This window comes from Ascaphus truei, chromosome 1 (genome assembly GCF_040206685.1).
Source record: "Ascaphus truei isolate aAscTru1 chromosome 1, aAscTru1.hap1, whole genome shotgun sequence".
NCBI lineage: Eukaryota > Metazoa > Chordata > Amphibia > Anura > Ascaphidae > Ascaphus > Ascaphus truei.
The window spans coordinates 322,744,385-322,765,154 of NC_134483.1; the positions used below are offsets into that span (position 1 = coordinate 322,744,385).

The following is a 20,770-nucleotide window of genomic DNA, read 5'->3' on the forward strand; positions in this document are numbered from 1 at the left end:
TTGTGACGGTGAGGGCGAAACCAGGCTCACAATAAAGGTTAAGCCCGTTTTGTTACCTCTGATCCATGTATTAGGGTTCGGGAGTGTCAGCTCTTGAGCCCAGTGATTGTCTATGCATTGTATGAAATTATGCAACAATAAGGAATGCATGTGTTTTTACCTTGCCAGGTGTGCCAACAAGCAGAGATTGCTAGGCTATGAGTTACAAGGGGGGTTTTATGGAGAAAGTCTTGTCAGAATGTGTCTAGCTAGCCGGGGTCCAGAGTTGCTGAATACCCCAAAAATGTACTCGGGAATCAGGTCGGATTCCCGGATACATTAGGACAAATTGCTCCAGCAAAATCTCCACATGAAAACGCTTGCGCGACTCACCGCTAGGATTCCCTGCTTCAGCACAGATCAAAAAGGTATGTGGGGCATAGGGATGTGAGGTGTCCCTGAACTTCTCAAAGGGTCCCTAGATTAAGGGGGATACCCAGTTAATGCCCAGGTCACCCAAAACCTATATAGGAGTTCTGAGGTGCTCAACCCATACAAAGGTTGTGAGGAGATTTAAAAGTCCAAGTCCAGTTTATAGTGTATGAGGAATATGGCTAGTAGAAAATAAAGTGCAGTTTTATATTTTATTCCACATACCAGAAAGACTTAGGATATTTTCAAAGTGTATATTTTTATTAAATAGTGTGTTTTAAACCTATATGCTTGTGCACAATAATATGAGCTGCGACTTTCATATCCAATGTCCTCTATTAGAGACGTCACTTCCGGTACAATGCGGCGGAAGCAGACGCACTATCCACAGAGACGCCAGAGAGAGGAAAAGACCCCGTACAATGCGTCGATCACGTGAATGTGAGTTTATCCCTTACCTCCTGTTGTATATAATACATCTTTTTTTGCATACTATGCGATGAGAGTTCTCTCTACTTTTGCATGAATTGAATCGGAAGATTATTGCTTCATCTACTGTACACATGAACCTACCTGAGCCCCAGCCACTTCATGCTCCAATCAGAGACAGATTGAGTCTCTGATATGCCTCAGACCATATGACAATCTGTGAGTGTACTGACACAAAGTATATATATATATATATCTAGACCTTATTTGCACTTGTCTCACTATTGTGTGTTTTTTATCTTTTACTTATTCTGGCTGTGAACACCCTGTCCTCCACTTACCTGGAAAAAGAATACATACAGTATGTAATCCCTTTTTCCATCGCCTTAGACTGTCTTCTATTCGATATGGTGAGAGCCCAAGTCCTACTCTCTGCTATAACAGTGCAATACCCCACTATGGGCACCTGGCTCACAATAGAACACAACACTAGGCCTTGAATAACAAAACTTATTGATATAAGCCCCTTATTACCATAGATATACATACATAACTGTGATCTTCAAGGAAAGGATCGTGTGTATACTATTACTGTATTTATAAAATGCTGCACAGTGTAAATGGAATTCAAGTGATTCGCAATCCATATTGTCTGCTAGAATCCATTTTGTTTCCCCAGATCTATTCAGACTGAACTGACAAAGATTGTGTAATATAAGAAAAACACATTTAAAGGAAATGAGCTGCCAGCACTTACAAGGTACGTACAACATACTTTATGAATTGCCGTTTAATTAATCTGAAATGTTATTATGCAATATTCGGAAACCGAATATTTAGGCCAGTTTAAAGCAGCAGAACATGTACCAACTCATGATAACATTTAAAAAAAGATATATTATTACAGGATTGAAGCAGGGGGTCTCCGGAGCTGAACTGCGTTAATTTCAGCTCCAGGGATCACCTGCTTCCAGAGATACTTACCTCTGTAGGGAGTGCCAGTATCTGCAGCCAGACAACTCCCACGTCACAATAGCAAGCTGTGGCATCATCCCTTGCGGCTTCCTCTTTGCCCTAGTGACCTGGATATTTAAACTCCACAGAGATACCGGCAGCACCTACCAAGGTATCTCTGGAAGCAGGGGGTCTCCAGAGCTGAAATTAATGCAGTTCAAATCCGGAGAGACCCGGGTTCAAACCTGTAATGAAACTTTTATTTTTTTTTAATTTAAATCACACACAGCTATCTATGTACATGTTTTGCTGCTTTAAAGCCTACAGGACTAACTTCAGCACAAAGGCACGCTTTTCTGTAAGCACATATGGGCAGCCGTACACCAGCTAATGCTGATGATATTAAGCATTACAATATTGCCAAAATGTTTTTAAAAAAAAATATAAACGATACAAACGATTTGAAACAAGTCTTTATGATCACAGATGTTGAGGCAGTGGTGCAGAACACAGGTCTGGAATGAATATGTCTGGCACATCTGTCTTTGCAAATGATAAATCATAGCTATGAATCTGCTAACTCAATCAGTTATATGGTATGGACTCATTTAGAAACAATTATAGCTCTATTTAGGTTAGGTGGACAAATGTCTAATTTATTTAGCTCAGTTTGGATATACATTTAATTTTCTTGAATTGTGCATTGCATCCACTACGTTGCTTATTAATTACCCCCTCTTAAAATGCAGTCTTGGCAAATTATTGGGTGCAATGAAGAGACCACTAACTCATATAATAACGAACACCATAGCTTTTGTAGTTCTTTTATAATTTGCATAACGAGACCCAAAAACCACAATAAAAATACAATTTAATATACAATACAAACAGTACAATTTATTGGGTCTATTGCAGTGGGTCTCAAACCTCTCCTCCGCTAGACCAGGTCTCTGAGGCACAGGAAGGGATGTACCAAGTTTACACTACTACAGTTCATGTATCAGGCAAAAGGTTGTGAAAATCTGAAAAGTTTATAATATTGCGACGTAACTGAACCCTAAATTCAGGTCACATGATACTGTACTTTAATACTGCCAAGGGGCAAAGCTGGCATCATATTTTAACAATCTGAACTGTCACAAGAATGTTGTGAAAATGCTAAATGGAAGACAAAAACATCACAAAACATTTTGCGAAGCCGCTTGGAAGCCATTCCCACCTCACTACTCACAAATTAAGTATAAGTTATAAAGGTGCAGTTTCCGCTCTCAAAATGTGTCTATCTTTGAAATGACTGTCGTTTAATTTGATTCCCTTTAAACTATATTGCCAACTATGTTTGATTTTTTTCTCCTAGCTAATTCTGATTTGATTTTAACATTTTATTTAAAAGTGCAGTTCTACGACGATACTGTATACAGTAAATTAGTTCTTATGCATTTATTTTAACTGAATACTGTAGTAAATTTACGATCAATCAAAATAGAATTTTTTTTTATTAAACCTGTGATATGGCAATTCCTGCTGTTTATTCATACTTACTCCACCCGACCAGGCAACATGGTGCTCATATACGGTTCTTTGGGGTTGATTCACAGAGGTCCGTTAATGACTTAACGAGATGCTAAATTGAGTTAACGTCTCATTAAGTGCTAACAGGGATCTTCAAAGCTCAATAATACAGTGTTAAGTGTTGTTTTCAGCTGAAATGAGCCCTTGCATTATTCTAATAAACTTTAGTGCTAATGTTATGCAAAAGAGGTGTTCCCTCTAACAAACTCTATACCCTCTCTCCTGCTCCACAGGTGGGAACTTTTAACTGAGAGATGATGGAAGGGGGTGGGGGGAGAATGGAGGGGTGGGGGAGAATGGATGGGATGGGGAGAGAATGGAAGAGGGAGAGAGAATGGAGGGGGAGAGAGAATGGAGGGGGGAGAGAGAATGGAAGAGGGGGGAATGGAAGGGGGAGAGAGAATAGAAAAGGGGAATGGAAGGGGGAGAGAGAATGAAGGGGGGAGAGAGAAAATGGAGGGGGAGAGAGAATGGAGGTGGGAGAGGGAATGGAGGGGGGGAGATAACGAATGGAGGGGGGAGAGAGAGAATGGAGGGTGAGAGAGAATGGAAGGGGGAGAGAGAATGTATGGGGGAGAGAGAATGGAGGGGGGAAGAGAAAATGGAGGGGGAGAGAATGAAGGGTGGGAGGGAGAGCGAAAAGGGAGAGAGGGGGTGAGAGAATGGAGGGACGGGGAGGGAGAGAGAATGGAGGGAGGGAGAATGGAGGAAGGGAGAATGGAGAGAAGGGGAAGGGAGAGAGAATTGTATATTGAGGGAGCAGGGGGAAGGAGAGAGAATAGTGGGAGGGGGTGACAGAGAGTGGAGGGGGGGAGAGAATGGATTGGGGGGGGCAGGGAGAGAGAATAGAGGGGGGAGAGAGAATGGAGGGGTGAGGAAAGAGAATGGAGGGGGAGGGAGAGAGAATTGTATATGGAGGGAGAGGGGGAGGGAGAGAGAATGGAGGTGGGTGATGGAGAGAGAATGGAGGGGAGGGAAAGAGAATGGGGAGAGGGAGGGAGAGAAAATTGGGGAGGGGGAGAAATAGAGAATGGGGGAGGGAGAAAGAATTGTATATGGAGGAAGAGGGGGAGGGCGAGAGAATGGAGTGGGAGAGAGAGAGAATGGGGAGGGAGAGAGAGCGAATGGTGGAGGGAGAGAGAATGGGGGATGGGGGATGGAGAGAGAGAATGGATCGAGGGGGGATGCAGAGAGAGAATGGATAGAGGGGGGAACGAGAATAGAGGGAGGGAGAGAGGAGGACAGGAAGGGAGAGAAAATCTAGGGAGGGGGGGGGGGGAATAGAGGGTACGGTATTACACAAATTCCATTATAATATTTATTTTTAAGTGATGTCATTTTTTGAATAAATTATTTTTTTATGTGTCCAGGTTTCTACTTTGAAAATCTGGTCACCCGACATATAGCAGGCAATGAAAATGTTTTTTTTTACAACATTATATAAATGCAATCAGCTTCCTTAGAAGATTCAAACTACCCTTAAAATAAAATAAAGAACCTACTTGTTTTTTGCGAAACAATTATATTCTATTTTTATTTTGTCCTATGTATTTCTCATTCTATTTCGAAACTACAACTGTTTGTCACCTTTCTTTCTTCAGGTATTTATAGCAGCATAATTAGGTTAAAGAAATCAACAAACAATTAGCCTGTATATAGAAGAGTTTACAAACAGGTCTTATCCCAATAAGAGCGTTAAAACACCCTGAATCATTTGGTTACTATAAGGACAAAAAAAATTATATATATATATATATATGTATATATATATATATATATATATATACATATATATATATATATACATATATATATATATATATACATATATATATATATATATACATATATATATATATATACATATATATATATATATACATATATATATATATATATATATATATATATATATACAGTGCTTGACAAATCACCCACAAATCTACTCGCCGAACCAAAAAATCTACTCGCCACCTAGTCCCGCCCCAACCCCGCCTTTAGTCCCGCCCCTAGTCCCGCCCCCAACCCCGCCTCTAATCCCGCCCCCAGCCCCGCATTTAAAAAACCCATAAATGAAATAAATTGAATAAATTCCTAGTAAGAACATTCGTTTTTGACATAAGTTTATTTATTGTATTACATTATACTACAATTAGTCCTTGTGTATTAATGTCAAATCTAGAAAAAAAGCCAGATGTGAATGACTAGTTTCCTGAACCCCTTAACCAGTGTCTGGACGTCCCCACTTCACAATATTTAAAGCAGCAATCCGGCCTGGGATCTTACCTGATCTGCAGTCCGTCAATGTCCAGGTACCCTCATTCCCGCAATGTTATACATTGGAGGGGATGTGTTCCCTACCTGTCTTCTGGGTTAGGGGGGGTTCCGATGTCTCCCGTGTGAAGCTTGAGTCAGATCTGGAAGAAAGCAGAATAGGTTATTTCGGTGTAGTGTAGGGCAGTTAAGATATACAGGGTAAATAAGATATCCAGATCCAGATTGTGAGACAGAGAGAGGGTGAGAGAGACAGAGAGAGAGGGTGAGAGAGACGGAGAGAGAGGGTGAGAGAGACGGAGAGAGAGGGTGAGAGAGACGAAGAGAGAGGGTGAGAGAGGGTGAGAGAGACGGAGAGAGAGGGTGAGAGAGACGAAGAGAGAGGGTGAGAGAGACGAAGAGAGAGGGTGAGAGAGACGAAGAGAGAGGGTGAGAGAGACGGAGAGAGAGTGTGAGAGAGACGGAGAGAGTGTGAGAGAGACGGAGGGTGAGAGACAGAGAGAGGGTGACTGTGGGGGGATGGGGTGACTGGGTGGGGTGATTGGGGGTGTGGGGTGACTGGGTGGGGTGATTGGGGGTGTGGGGTGACTGGGTGGGGTGATTGATTGGGGGGTGGGGTGATTGATTGGGGGGTGGGGTGATTGGGGGGTGGGGTGATTGGGGGGGTGGGGTGATTGGGGGGGTGGGGTGATGGGATGTCTGACTTGGTGGGGATTACTGACTGTCTGACTGGGTGGGATGACTGGGCAGGGGGTGGGATGACAGACTATGACTGACTTTTGATTGACTGGGTGGGGGGGTGACTGACTTTTGACTGACTGGGTGGGGGGGGGGTGACGGACTTTTGACTGACTGGGTGGGGGGATGACTGACTGACTTGGTGGGGGGTGACTGGGTACCTCTGGTGTCCTACACTTTCTCTCTCTCTCATACACACACATACACACTCTCATACCCATACACACACTCTCTCATTCCCATACACTCTCTCCCTCTCTCTCGTATACCCCTCTCTCTTTCTCCCATACCCTCTCTCTCTCTTTCTCTCTCCCATACCCCCTCTCTCTCTCTCTCTCTCTCTCTCCCATACCCCTCTCTCTCTCCCTCTCCCATACCCCTCTCTCTCTCATACCACACACACACATACCACACACACACACACACACACACACACTCTCTCTCTCTCTCTCTCTCTCTGCTACTACCTCCCGCCCCGCGTGGGCAGCTGGAGCACCGGAGGGAGGGGAGAGAGACACCCGAGCCGCGCGGTCACCGGAGGGATGGGGGGGAGAGACACACGAGCCACGCGGGCACCGGAGGGAGGGGGGAGAGACACACGAGCCGCGCGGGCACCGGAGGGAGGGGGGAGAGACACGAGCCGCGCGGTCACCGGAGGGAGGGGGGGAGAGACACCCGAGCCGCGCAGGCAGCGGGAGCAACGGAGGGAGGGGGGTGAAGCACCCGAGCCGCGCGGGCAGCGGGAGCACCGGAGGGAGGGGGGTGAAGCACCCGAGCCGCGCGGGCAGCGGGAGCACCGGAGGGAGGGGGGAGAAACACCAGGACAGTACAGTATATATAAATATTTATTACAGTGCATTAAATTCCCCCCCACCTCAAGCATCTGTCCACAATCCTCTCCATGACCGGATCAGTGCAGGTCTTGTAAGCAGGATGTGACACAATTATACAGGAGGCTATATAGGAGGAGGAGCAGCAGATGCACACGCGCGCGCACCCCCAACCCCCCCCCCCCCCCCCATTACTTACCCGTGCAGAGAAGGAAGGGCGGTTTGAAGTCCTGGCAACTCAAAGCCGCGTCACAGCCAGAGGGTTTTTTTTTTTTTTTCGAGCAGGGGATTTTGTTTTTGCAGAACAGGGGAAAAGCTACTGGCCACGAGCCAATATCCGATCGCAGCTGGCGAGTTGGCGACCGGGTTTGTCGAGCACTGTATATATATATATATATATATATATATATATATATATATATATATATATATATATAATTAAAATTAGTTGTCTATAAAAAAATTTTTAAGGCACTAATCACCCACATTAAACCTATTAAAAATTCCACTGAATATTTAGTTCTAAAAGGGACTGACCCTTTAGGGCTTCAGTATGTCTATTAGATTTTCTATAGAATTCTAAAATACAGCTTGATGAATTAATTGAGTTCAGACTTTTTTAAGTGATTCTTGCATATAATCTGCTGACTACGAAAGAGCAATTTGGCTAATGTGATTTCTCCAGTGAATCATTCACACGTCTCATATAGGCCAAGAGAGATTGCTATGGTGGAGGCCCTCTCTAAATTTAGGCAGCCAGAACCATAAAACACTGTTTTATACCATATCCCAACAGTTCTTAAAGCCCTCTTATTATCTGTTTACTCCAGAGTAATATATATCACAGAGTGCTAAATTGGCCTCTTAAAATCTGAATTAACAAATGGCAGACCTAGGTCAATAAACTTCACACCCTAGCAACATAAACAACAATTGAGCCTATCCTGTTTTTGGAGGATGCAACGTGTATATCACCAGAACATGCAACTGGTTATGTCTACATTTTATTCCAGAGTACCTGTTCCCTAATTACCGACCAAGTGCTTGTATTTCGCATCTGGAAACAGTGTTTTTGGAAGCTTCCCAAATGTGAAACATGAACTGTGAGCCGCTCTTTGCTGATGCATCATATAAGGAGAAAAGCCAAAGATACAAATGGAATGCTAAGCCCTTTGCAGCTATGAAAAACACACTATATCAGCTTATATAGCTGTGAGTAATCTTCTGTGGCTTGCTATGGAAACAGCTTTTTAGAATTTGTGTAGCTAATTAACTAGTTTGGCAAAGACCAGAATTTAGTGAGCAAACACGTAACATATAGAAGGTTAGTAACTACTGAACATACCGTATGTACTGCATGAGAAAGTTCCATTAATCCAACATTTTATGCTTATATGGTTATTTGTTTTTAATGATAATAGATAATTACAAAAATAAGAACAGATCTGTCGTCAACACGCGTGCTCTGAGAAAAAAATTTTTTCAATTAAATAAAATGCACCAGCCTGTAAATTCTCATGCATTTGAAGTAAATTGCCTGGATTTTGAGCAAATCTTCCAGACTTATGGAGAATTGGGCAATTCTTACAGATCCGTGAGAGTTGACAGGTCTGTGCTACCTGCCCATGCTGTTCTCGGATGGCCAGCTCTGACTGGCCTGTGCTTAACCTAATGGCATTGGCTCTTTTATTCATGGAATGGCTCAAAGTTAAGCACCAGCCAATCGTAGTTGGTCTGCGGTGAAGCACGGCTGCTGGCCAGGCTGCTATAGGGAAGGATGAAGGATAATTAAGGTCCCAGAGACAACGTCTTCCCTCTTGTCCTCTCATCTCTTCCCCTATCCTCCTATCCTCTCTTCCCCACTTCTCTCTGCCTCTCTATATACATATCCATACATTCTAGTATAAGATCTGTATCTGTCACCGTCAGTGTTGGTGTTGGTCAGCATGGTGCAGAATTATTGGGGGCTTCTTACTTTGCGTGGTGTTAACCCTTTCCGGCGCCACACCACACTCATGATCCTGTGCTACGCTGTCTCACTGATATTTGGCCTGCCTGGTTGATACCTATGTCTCAGTGAAATCCAGATCAAGTCCATTGTGTGAATTAAAAACTAAAATCAAGTATATGGGGACCAAAAACCATAGGAAATTATGAATCCCTTCAATTCTCTGTTTTGAGGCAAAACATCTCAAAAGGCAAAATGCATTTTGAACAATTGTTTCAGTTTTAAATTGATGATGCCGCCGCCGCCATGTGAAATAGGACATTTGGTCGCGGCCTTCTCACCGTTACCATGTCCCTGCTGGCGTTTGGCAGAAGAACAATCCACCACAGCCGCTGGACACGGATCCAGCGGCCGCTTGTACAATAAGGTACGTTTTAGGGTAGGTGGGTTAACTTTAGGGGTTTTAGTGGCTGGGGTAGGGGGTTAACATTAGGGGTTTTAGTAGATGGGGTATTGGGGTAACTTTAGGGGTTTTAGTGGTTAGAGGGTAACTTTAGTTTTTTTGTGGTGAGGGTAAAGGGTTTTAGGGTAAGAGGTTAAGGTTTTTAGTGTAGGGGGTAGCATTGTATTAGGGGTTAAGATTAGGGTTTTTTAGGGTAAGGGCTCAGGTAAGGGATTTATCTTGTCAAAGTGGCCGGCGGTTGAGGGTCCCTGCGGTGAGGTGACTTGCAGCTAAACGGCAATGATCAAATGTCCTTGACCGGCTGCCATGTGTTTATTGACTGCCTTTTTGGGTAGTTTCATTATAGGGGCAGTCCAACGTAGTACAGAAGGGAATTAAGGACAGTGGCAAGTTAATGAAGTTATATGTAGCAGACTGACACCTTAGAAGAAAAAAAAAATACTGTATACAGTATACAGTATATATATATTTCCTATTTCCATAGTAGACAGAAAGTTTGGAGGGATTTTACAATGTTTGGCAAATTAATTTATCACTAGAAGATATACATTGATAGCTTAACTTTCTTCCTTTGTTTACATAGTAAATGTGATGCTAACATTTGTCAAACAGATAAACATAAATAGCAGCCATGGTTGAATCTCCAGTGTCAACATCAAGAAGCGATTCATATTCATTTTTCACAAGATAAAAATAAGTAAGGTCGTTTCTTTAAGTGAATAAATCTGTCTAAGGAAGCCAATTACACCAAGGTATTTTTTTTTTGGTTGTTGACCCACTAAGTTTAACTGCCCTTTAAGAGGATGGAGGCAGGAGTTAAGCAACAGACATATTATTAAGGCAGTGATTTACAACCCGGGTTCTGTGAACACCCTGGTGTGTCATAAGCCTAGGCCAGGTGTGCCATGAAAATGTTAGAGTAAAGCAAAGTTCAGAAGGATACACAATTACACAACTATAAATGTACTATAAGAATAGAAGATCAGAACACTACAATTGAATGTAAAGTAAAAAAGAAAAGTTACAGGATTACAAAACAATTATTTATTGCCCTGTAGATCTTAAATGGAAAACCATGTCACAAAGCAAATACAGTTAATTAATTAATTGTTGTTGTTGTTGTTGTAAAACACAAGGGTGCCACCATGCAGAAAGGGTTCAGGACAACTATATTAGATGGGTATCAAATTCTGCCTCTGTGCATTCTTTCTTAACACCAAAACCAAGTGCCAAACCTTTAGCGAATTATCTGCATCAAAACGAGGAAACGTCATTAACATATTTCTAACAATTGAAACAGCAGCAGGCAGAAAATGAAATAAAGCAAATTGCTTTGCATCCTAGCAAAGGACCAAATTCTCAAAGCTACAGTATATCAAGAGTCAACACGTGAAGTTACTTATGTTATGTTCCCTGAGCTACCACGGTATCTTCAAAGATAATTCTATGCAAAAACAACAGTCATACTACATCTAATTTGCTTAGGCTTAACATCATATTATTGTAGCACAACACTGCGTTATATATCCCAATAATGTGACATTATGTCAGTCTTGGTGAAGAGAAAGAGGAGAGGGAAATAATGCTATGTTTTTGATTATAGACTTAAATCTGGCGTTACACCCATCCAAACCCTGCAAAAGCCCTATTTCATGGTCTGGATGGAAGTAAAGCCAAGTTTAGCTATGACTTAACACTACGTTAGTTAAGTCCCTCTGTTAACCATCACTAATTTTAGTGGGTGTGAAATGCCATGATAATGCCTCATTTGCATCTCATTATCTCTAACGTCTAGGATTGCAAGGTGTCCAGTATGTAACCGGACTGTTCGATTTTTGGATAGTCTGTCCAGTAAAAAAAGAGAGGTAATACTGGACTTGTATGTGCCCGGTATTACCTCTCTGGACATAGTCACCTGACCGGTTTGGAGGGGCCATGGGATTTTGCCCGAGCAGGGCTGTTGCTAGGGGGCCAGGCAGCTTCCTCCATCCTGATTAGCTTCTGCTGTGTAATGCAGCCAATCAGGTGGAGGTGAGGGAGTAGATGATAAAAAATCCCTTTTACAGGGCACTCACGTGTTAGTGCCCTATGGGCATATAATGGTATCTTTAGATGATATCCTTTCCTCTTAGGTCCTGACGAAGCTAGTACCGCTAGTGAAACGCGTTGAGCGAGAAGGAGGAGGAACCGGGACCGGGGAACGAGTGACGTCAGAGCGCAGTGCCGAGCAGAGCGTTACACTCATCCGCCACTTTTGAGGGGCGCAAGACAGAGACAGGCAGCCAAGACGCATTACCTGGACCTAAGAGGAAAGAATATTATCAAAAGATACCATTATATGCCCATAGGGCACTAACACGTGAGTGCCCTGTAATGGGGATTTTTTATTGTTGTTGTGTGCATTCTGTATTAAAACTACTTTGGAATATTGCACCACTACTCCCCTGCTTTCTTCTCCAGCTCTACTCTACCTACCTACTTATAGAAGTACCTACAAGAACTCTCTTAACCCACAGTGGTTAAAGTATACTCAAGATTAGTATTATCCCCTAGTGGTTAACTGTTTACCATCTACTCCCTCACCTCTCTGTTTGTGTACTCTTGAAGGAATTTGGTTGTTCATTTTTCAGAGGTTGAGTGATCGTAACAGTCATTTCATTTGTTTGTGTTTATCTGTTGATATCATCTCTATTATTACAATCTACCACCTCAATCAGTGGTGTATTATTCGTTTTGGGTTTTGCATTGTGGAGCGCCAAATAGTCATTTCTTTTATCTCCGAATCAGGTGGAGGTGTCAGGAGCCTGGGAGTGGGGTCAAGGAGAGGAGGAAACAGCATGGAGATGTGTGTGTATGGCACCATTGTGTCCATTTTTTGGGGAGAAGCCATCGGGCAACCCTACTCATGTCCAATATAGTTAACGCCATCCTCTTTACGAGGGGGGTAGGAAAGACAAGTGCAAATTCTCATGAGAATACATTTTAGTAACATTGGAAATATCAATACAACAATGAAAAATTGAAAGTTAAAAACAGATAGGTATAAAACTCATCAATGGCATGAGGTTACAGGACTCCCACGAGCACCAAATTGGTATGAAACTTGTAGATGAAACCGCCAAGGTGGCGTTGGGTAGAGGTGGATGAGTGCCCAAATTAGGGGAACATCTGCTCCGGTAGGGAAAGTAGCCACTCCTGGTCTCGAGCAAGCAGGCAGTCACAGTCTCATAGTAGATACAAAAGCCTGTCCTGCGCTTCAGCCGCACCGCTAACGCACCCGTGGTGTCAAGCTGTCACTATGCTGGTTGAGAGGGAGCATGTAGGGGACCCTAGATGACCGGAGTGTATTTGAGAGGTAATAAAGTAATGAACTCTTACCATAGATCTCCACTCCGGTCTGGGTCTACAGTAGCTCTCTCTCTCTGCCGGCGTCCGCGTGCTGCCTTGGATGAATGCAGGTAGTGGAAGTTTGGGCAAGTCGCTACTGCGCATGACAAAAGTCCAGAAGTCCCGGATGATGCAAAAGAAACTTTAATGGCACGGATACAGACAGGGGCTACACCACAATCTCCTCCTTTACGCGTTTCACCCTTAGTAACGAAGCCCTATTACTTGCCCAAACTTCCACTACAGTCTCATAGTACTTGGAGAATTAACTCCGGTGAATGAAGCACCCGATCCTGGTCCCACAGGCAGGTAGTCGTGGCGTCACGGCACTGCAGAGGACATATTAAGTCGGTAAGGAAAACACCCGCTCCCAGTCCTGGGTAGACACGCCCCACGCCTCCGTCACTGAAATCACTTCTGTTCATATAGCAGCTTTAACAGGAGTGACGTCACCACCCTGCAGTACATAGAACCCAGACAATCTCAGCTGATAGAACATGGAAAGTTCACTGAGCAAATAGAGAGCAATTCTAAAAGCAGGCTCAGTTGAATAATAGCACACAATCTAATCTAACGTATTTCATAGCAGGTGCTACTGCACCGACACACTTTATTCGAGCAAATACCCAGTATGTACCTGGCAGATACCTGGAATGCGCCGCTCCTCACCTCTGACAAGCCCCGTTGCATTTGCCTTCCCAGCCTGGGTTCATGCCTGGCTGACGGGCGGCTGATCTGTTAAATGATAATGATTAGGATTTAATAGGCTGCAATGCTTCGCGTGTCTACCAGATGGCATAAATTCATGAATTGTAATGCAGTTTATATATATATACTGTGCAGTATTGCAGCCAGCGGGAATAAAATGCTTCAATCCCTGCTTGGAAAATAACTCAATGTACTCGGGCAGAAAACAGTCACAAACCTCAATACACCCGGGTATACCCGAATTCGTGGGACTAGCCAAGCTCGAATAAAGTGTGTCGCCAGTGTACTTCATCAGGGATGATTCCAAAACGAGAAAGTGTGCTATTTGAATCCCTCCTTAGGTGGGGATTGGCCAAAAAAACAAAAACTGGTGTAGGTGTTTGGGGCATGAAACACGTCATTGGTTGATGCCAGATAACCAATTAAAAATGCAGATAGTCAAAATTACAAGAGAGGTGAATTAACACAATCCTACCTCAAAAAAATGATCAATATTCACACATTCATATATTTAAAAAATCAAAATAATACAAAAATTGAATTGAAAAAGAAAAAAACAACCATGAATAATTGTAAAAACCAATAATAATTTTAATCTGGCATCAACTAATGCGGTGTTTCATGCCCCAAACACCTACATCTGTTTTATTTTTTATTTTTTACCAATCGTCACCTATGGAGGGATTCAAATAGCACACTTTCTCTTTTTGCAATTATTCCTGATGAAGTAGCACCTGCTACGAAACTCTTTGGATTAGATTGTGTGCTATTATTCAACCGAGCCTGCTTTTAGAATTGCTCTCTATTTGCTCAGTGTACTTTCCATGATCTATCATTTGAGATTGTCTGGCTTCTATGTACTGCAGGGCGGTGACGTCACCCTTGAGCACTCCTGTTACAGCTGCTATACGAACAGAAGTGATTTCAGTGACACCTGCGAAGCAGGCACGCGTGGGCGTGTCTATCCAGGACCGGGTGCCTTTCGATACCAGAACATATGTCCTCTGCAGTGCCGACACCGCGACTACCTTCCCCAGGGACCAGAATCGGGTGCTTCATTCACCGGAGTTAATTCTCTCCCAAGTACAGTGAGACCGTGACTGCCTGCTTGCTCAAGACCAGGAGCGGGTGCTTTCCCTACCGGAGCGTATGTTCACCTCATTTGGGCACTCATCCACTTTTGCCCACCACCACCTTGGCGGTTTCATCTACAAGTTTCATACCAATTTGGTGCTCGTGGAAGTCCAGTAACCTCATACCATTGAGGATTTGTATACCTATCTGTTTTTAACTTTCAATTTTTCATTGTGGTATTCCAATGTTACGAAAATGTATTCTCATGAGAGTTTGTGCTTGTCTTTCCTATCCCTTTCTAGTTTGATGTCTGAGCCATCTGTTTTGACTAGCTGCAACTCCCTCCAATTTACCTTAGGGAGTTCATTTCCCTCTATTAACCCATTCACACTAGTTGTTTCAATCACTTAAATCTTCAGGGCTTTTCCCCTACAGTATTTACATAATTAGTTGTTTCTATCACTTCCAATATTCACAAATTAGATTATAGTGCCATGCTATCTACAGCAGAGAACATAACGTTATGTTATTGTAATTTGAAGATGCACCATTATTTTTAATGTGATGTTATGTTAGATTAACGCTACTGTAAGATATGTGGAGAGGTACACACAGGGAGACCGTTTTGGGGAAATTAAAAGATGGCTTTATTTAGCCTGTCACTTAAACAATGCAGAGCATACAAAAATAAACACATAAACAGCCTATCCCTGTGTAAAGGCTAACTCACTTCCCCAATCCCTATCTGCAAGGCTGGGAGGAAAAGCTCCTTACCAACCTATCATCCCAAAGTCTAAAGAGGTACTTGAAAGCAGGTGGCCCTTCAAGTCAGTCTCTGGGTTTGGATAGGTGTCTGCTTGAGGGGTCAGCCTCTGGCAGGTTCCTGGGTTCACTGCACCCTGAGAGAGAGGTTTGGTCCCCTGGTGTCTTGATAATAGCACACAGTCATGCCTGTATGCTCAAGAAGCTCTGGTTCTGTTCCCAGCAGGAGGTTTTTACCCTTGTCTGATTAATCAGGTGGAGACTGGTTAATTGTCTAGCAGCAATTAACCAGCTCCCTGCTGGATTCCTCAGACCACTACAATTACTTATTTTTCAGTCTTATTTAAACAGGGATAAGTCCCTGTTACAGCTACGTTAAGTGACTTAACTGAACTTTGTGGATGTAGGTCAAAGTCTTGGAAATTTTAAAAAGAAGAAACATTAAGGCTAGATTCCTCAAAGAAACGAATCCCACCAATTTCTATTTTATTTCTTCTATGGTGCAGATATTTTGTCCTGAAATTGCCCCAATTATAATTGCCTTTATACCTATACACAACAAAGTACTGTAATTGCTTTGAAATGTTGCTGTTGTGCTGTGTTTTGCAGCTGGGGCAACATTCTATAAATTTACTTTTTTATTTCCCAACGTAATCTTTTCAAATGCGGTTAGTAATATTTTTGTCTTTTTTGTATTAATAAAATTCCTAGTAATAATAACAAATGCCCTCGTCATATTAGTAAAATCTGTGTAACTATTTGATAGAAAGTCTATAAGGCACACGTTAATTCATTACTCAATCAAATGAAGTTAAAGGAATGTGGTCGCGCATATACTTTATAAAAAATAAATATATTTATATATATATATATTTATTTTTTTACAAAGCTACAGTAGATAAGCCAGAAAGTGCAATGATACACAAACATAGCTGGAACAACTACTCTATTATTTGAATGTTTAAAGTAACTGATTTATCGTTTTCTTGAAAAACATGGTATATGTATATGTTTCCAGACAAACATGCATAATTGATTTTAACCTCTTAACTATTTTACACATTTTCAATGTGCGTGTTACATGTATTTTTAGAGCATTAATCTCTATATCTGACTAAATGTCACTACAATGTACAGCAATGGCCAGCCCATGAAAGCTTTATTCAGGGAGCTTTGGAGAGATACAGTAATGGGATCCCCTCATTATCCATTGTGTTAAAACAACTGTTACCAGGGAGAAGTAGGACAATTACACATTTTCAGCTGATATCAAAAATATAGATTTCAAATAGGGAGAAATTATTAAAGGACAGTAAAATCAGTGTTAAAAGACACGGTTTGATGAGTTATTGCACAATATATAATTAGCCAAACTTATAAATATTTTATTTATAAAAAGAATGTTTTACCAGGAAGTAATACATTGAGAGTTACCTCTCATTTTCAAGTATGTCCTGGGAACAGAGTTATAACAATACATGGTTACATTAAATGAACAGGGTTATACTGTGCAGTCTATTCACAGACATTTCATGGACAGATAGAGTTGGAAAATTGGGTACATGGGATAGAAGGGCTGGTGAGTTTCAGATTGAAATAGAGAAGCTTTAACATCACCAAACATTAGCGAACGGCAGAAACGGCTTACACCCTTTAGCGGCCTTTAGACTGCACCAAAGACTGTCCGCCTTTGGAGCGACGCAGATGTACACTGAAGGGGTTCAGATTGAATGCAGCTGTGAATTCAAAGTCCTTTGTACTCTTGGCTCATTAACATTCCAGTGGGTGGAGTTGATGTTCCACATAGTACAAGCAAATGTTAACCATCAGAGATAAAAAAAAAAAAATGCCATCTGAAAACTCATTTACATATTAAACTAGTACCTTTTCCTTGTGATGTCCATGTCATTTGAACACACTACGTACTATTCACGACATGGTCATGCTCCATAGCAAGCCACAATTAAACATCTTGTGCCATATATTTTCAATGATGCAACCGCATTTTCTATGAAAATGTAATTGTGGCAGTTCATCAGGAAACTAATTATTTACTGTACTCACTGATAATTGAATGCTTATGGAATTTTGAAGGTATAGATGCCATTTGATCAAAGGATGTAACCAAAAGTCTCCTTTGTCTTACAGAATTAGTTTGCACTATGTATATTTATTTACCCATTTATTGCTATCCCAATGGGAGAAGCGCAGGGATTCACTTTCTGTTTTTTCACATATGTATGGCCAATCCTTTCACCAGCAGCATGCTCCTTACACGGAGAAGCACGGTGAATATATATTTGTTTTACATTTTCCGGTGGGCCGGATAAAATCCTAAGTAGCACGCTACTAGAGGTTAACAGTATTAGGGTGTGAATAATGTATTTAGCCAATCCACCTGCAACTGCTTATTCAGCTTATACCGTTTTCAAGGTATATAATCTCCCAGTAAAGTCCCGGTAAATTCATTCTTCACTGTACTTGCTTACATGTAAATATCTTCACTGGTATATACTAGATTTTAACTGCACTAAGTTACATAACCTTATGCTTAGTATATTAACCCCTAGTATATTTCACATAACATTAGTATGCATTTAGCATAGGGACCTGCTATTGAGACTTACCTTGATGTTGGTTAGCAGGCTTGGCATTATTTGATCAAACGATGTAACCAAAAGTCTCCTTTGTCTTATAGATTTAGTTTGCACTATGTATATTTATTCCCCCATGTATTGCTATCCCAGTGGGAGAAACGCAGGGATTCACTTTCTGTTTTTTCATAGATGTCATAGCAACAAAAACAGGTAGATGTTCATGACCAAACGTTGTATGAATATTTCCTTTTGTGTTGTTGGTAAGCAGAAGCATGTCTTTCAACTAACCTTCTAGTCAGACCTGACTAGAAGAGGTTTGCTTAATGTCATTTGGAGAATCAAGCATGAATATAATTCCAAGATAATAAGGCCATTTCTATCTGAATGGTAGTTACACCATGCTAAAGATTAGCGCTCTTTATTTAATCACCTTGAAACAACCACATTTCCAGTAAGACTGCTTCAAAATACGTAAGAGCTGCCCTATTTGCGTCTTTAGTAACTTCGGCGTAGAACTGACCCATAACAAAAAACATTCCCATAACACTGATATTAACCCTTTGGGGGCCCAAGACGTAGCCACCGTGGGGTCTAGCACTCCAGGGGCCCCATGATGTAGTGGCTACATTTTGCCTGTAGAGAGCTCATTTTCTAGCGGAGGATGTGTCCAGTGTTCCTATGGAACTCAGGATGTGATCTGCAGTGTAGAGCAGTGGAAGAGAAGGACTCCACTTCCATTTCCAGGTTACGGGATTCTGTGGTCATGTGATGACGCTTTGTCGAAGGGGCCATGGTACTCTGATGCCAAGGCCCTTTCAGCACCCAAAGGGTTAAGTAAATTCTTGATATTCATAAATATCTGTTCAATAATAAAAAAAATTAAAAAACATAAAAAGAACTACTCTAGTTTATATGTTCTAATATATATATATATATATATATATATATATATATATATATATACTGCTGCGGCCGAGTTTATTCGAGCATTTGCCCGTACTCGGCCGCAGCAGTAACCTGGCGCGCGCCAGAGGGTGCCGGGCGCGCGCCGAAGACACGGAGGAGCGCCCTCCGATCGGGGCTTTCTCCCTCCCGCTGCCGGGTCCGCCGGGTCCCCCGGAACCCCCTGCCGCCATCCCCCACATCGCGGGACACCAGGGCTCCCTCGGGGAGCCTTGGACGCGCGTGCAGGGGGCGCAGGAACCCGATGACGCGTGACTGCGCGGCACGCCGAGGGAGTGCGGCTAGCATGCCGGGGCATCCCCAGGCTTGCGAAGCTAGCCGCACTCAAATAAAATGTGCCGCCTCTGTATATATATGCAAATACATATATATATATATATATATATATATATACTGCTGCGGCCGAGTTTATTCGAGCATTTGCCCGTTCTCGGCCGCAGCAGTAACCTGGCGCGCGTCGGAGGGTGCCGGGCGCGCGCCGAAGCCTCGGAGGAGAGGCCCGCCGATCGGGGCTTCCCCCTCTCCTTACCGGGTTCGCCGGGTCCCCCAGAACGTGACATCCACGGGGAGCCCTGGGCACGCGTACAGGCGGCACAGGCACCCGATGATGCGTGATGCGCGGCACGCTGAGGGAGTGCGGCTCGCAAGCCGGGACATTTCCTGGCTTGCGGAATGAGCCGCACTCGGATAAAGTGTGCCGCCTGTGTACAGTTGTGTGAAAGGGAAAGTACACCCTCTTTGAATTCTATGGTTTTACATATCAGGACATAATAACAATCATCTGTTCCTTAGGTCTTAAAATTAGGTAAATACAACCTCAGATGAACAACAACACATGACATATTACACCGTGTCATGATTTATTTAACAAAAATAAAGCCAAAATGGAGAAGCCATGTGTGAAAAAATAAGAATACCTTATGATTCAATAGCTTGTAGAACCACCTTTAGCAGCATAACTTGAAGTAATCGTTTTCTGTATGACTTTATCAGTTTCTCACATCGTTGTGGAGGAATTTTGGCCCACGTTTCTTTACAACGTTGCTTCAGTTCATTGAGGTTTGTGGGCATTTGTTTATGCACAGCTCTCTTAAGGTCCAGCCACAGCATTTCAATCTGGTTGAGGTCTGGACTTTGACTGGGCCATTGCAGAACCTTGATTCTTTTCTTTTTCAGCCATTCTGTTGTAGATTTGCTGGTGTGCTTGGGATCATTGTCCTGTTGCATGACCCATTTTCGGCCAAGCATTAGCTGTTGGACAGATGGCTCTAGAATACTTTGGTATATAGAGGAGTTCATGGTCGACTCAATGACTGCAAGGTTCCCAGGTCCTGTGGCTGCAAAACAAGCCCAAATCATCACCCCTCCACCACTGTGCTTGACAGTAGGTATGAGGTGTTTGTGCTGATATGCTGTGTTTGGTTTTCGCCAAACGTGGCGCTGTGCATTATGGCCAAACATCTTCACTTTGGTCTCGTCTGTCCAAAGGACATTGTTCCAGAAGTCTTGTGGTTTGTTCAGATGTAACTATGCAAACCTAAGCCGTGCTGCCATGCTCTTTTTAGAGAGAAGAGGCTTTCTCCTGGCAACCCTTCCAAACAAACCATACTTGTTCAGTCTTTTTCTAATTGTATTGTCATAAACTTTAACATTTAACATG

General features: G+C 42.6%; 1 protein-coding gene across 1 annotated transcript in view; it reads right to left on the reverse strand.

The window, feature by feature from the left end:
- The window catches only part of CFAP299 (cilia and flagella associated protein 299), a 742,637-nt gene that overhangs the window by 608,246 nt on the left and 113,621 nt on the right, over positions 1-20,770 (reverse strand). The gene's annotated exons all lie outside the window — the stretch shown is intronic.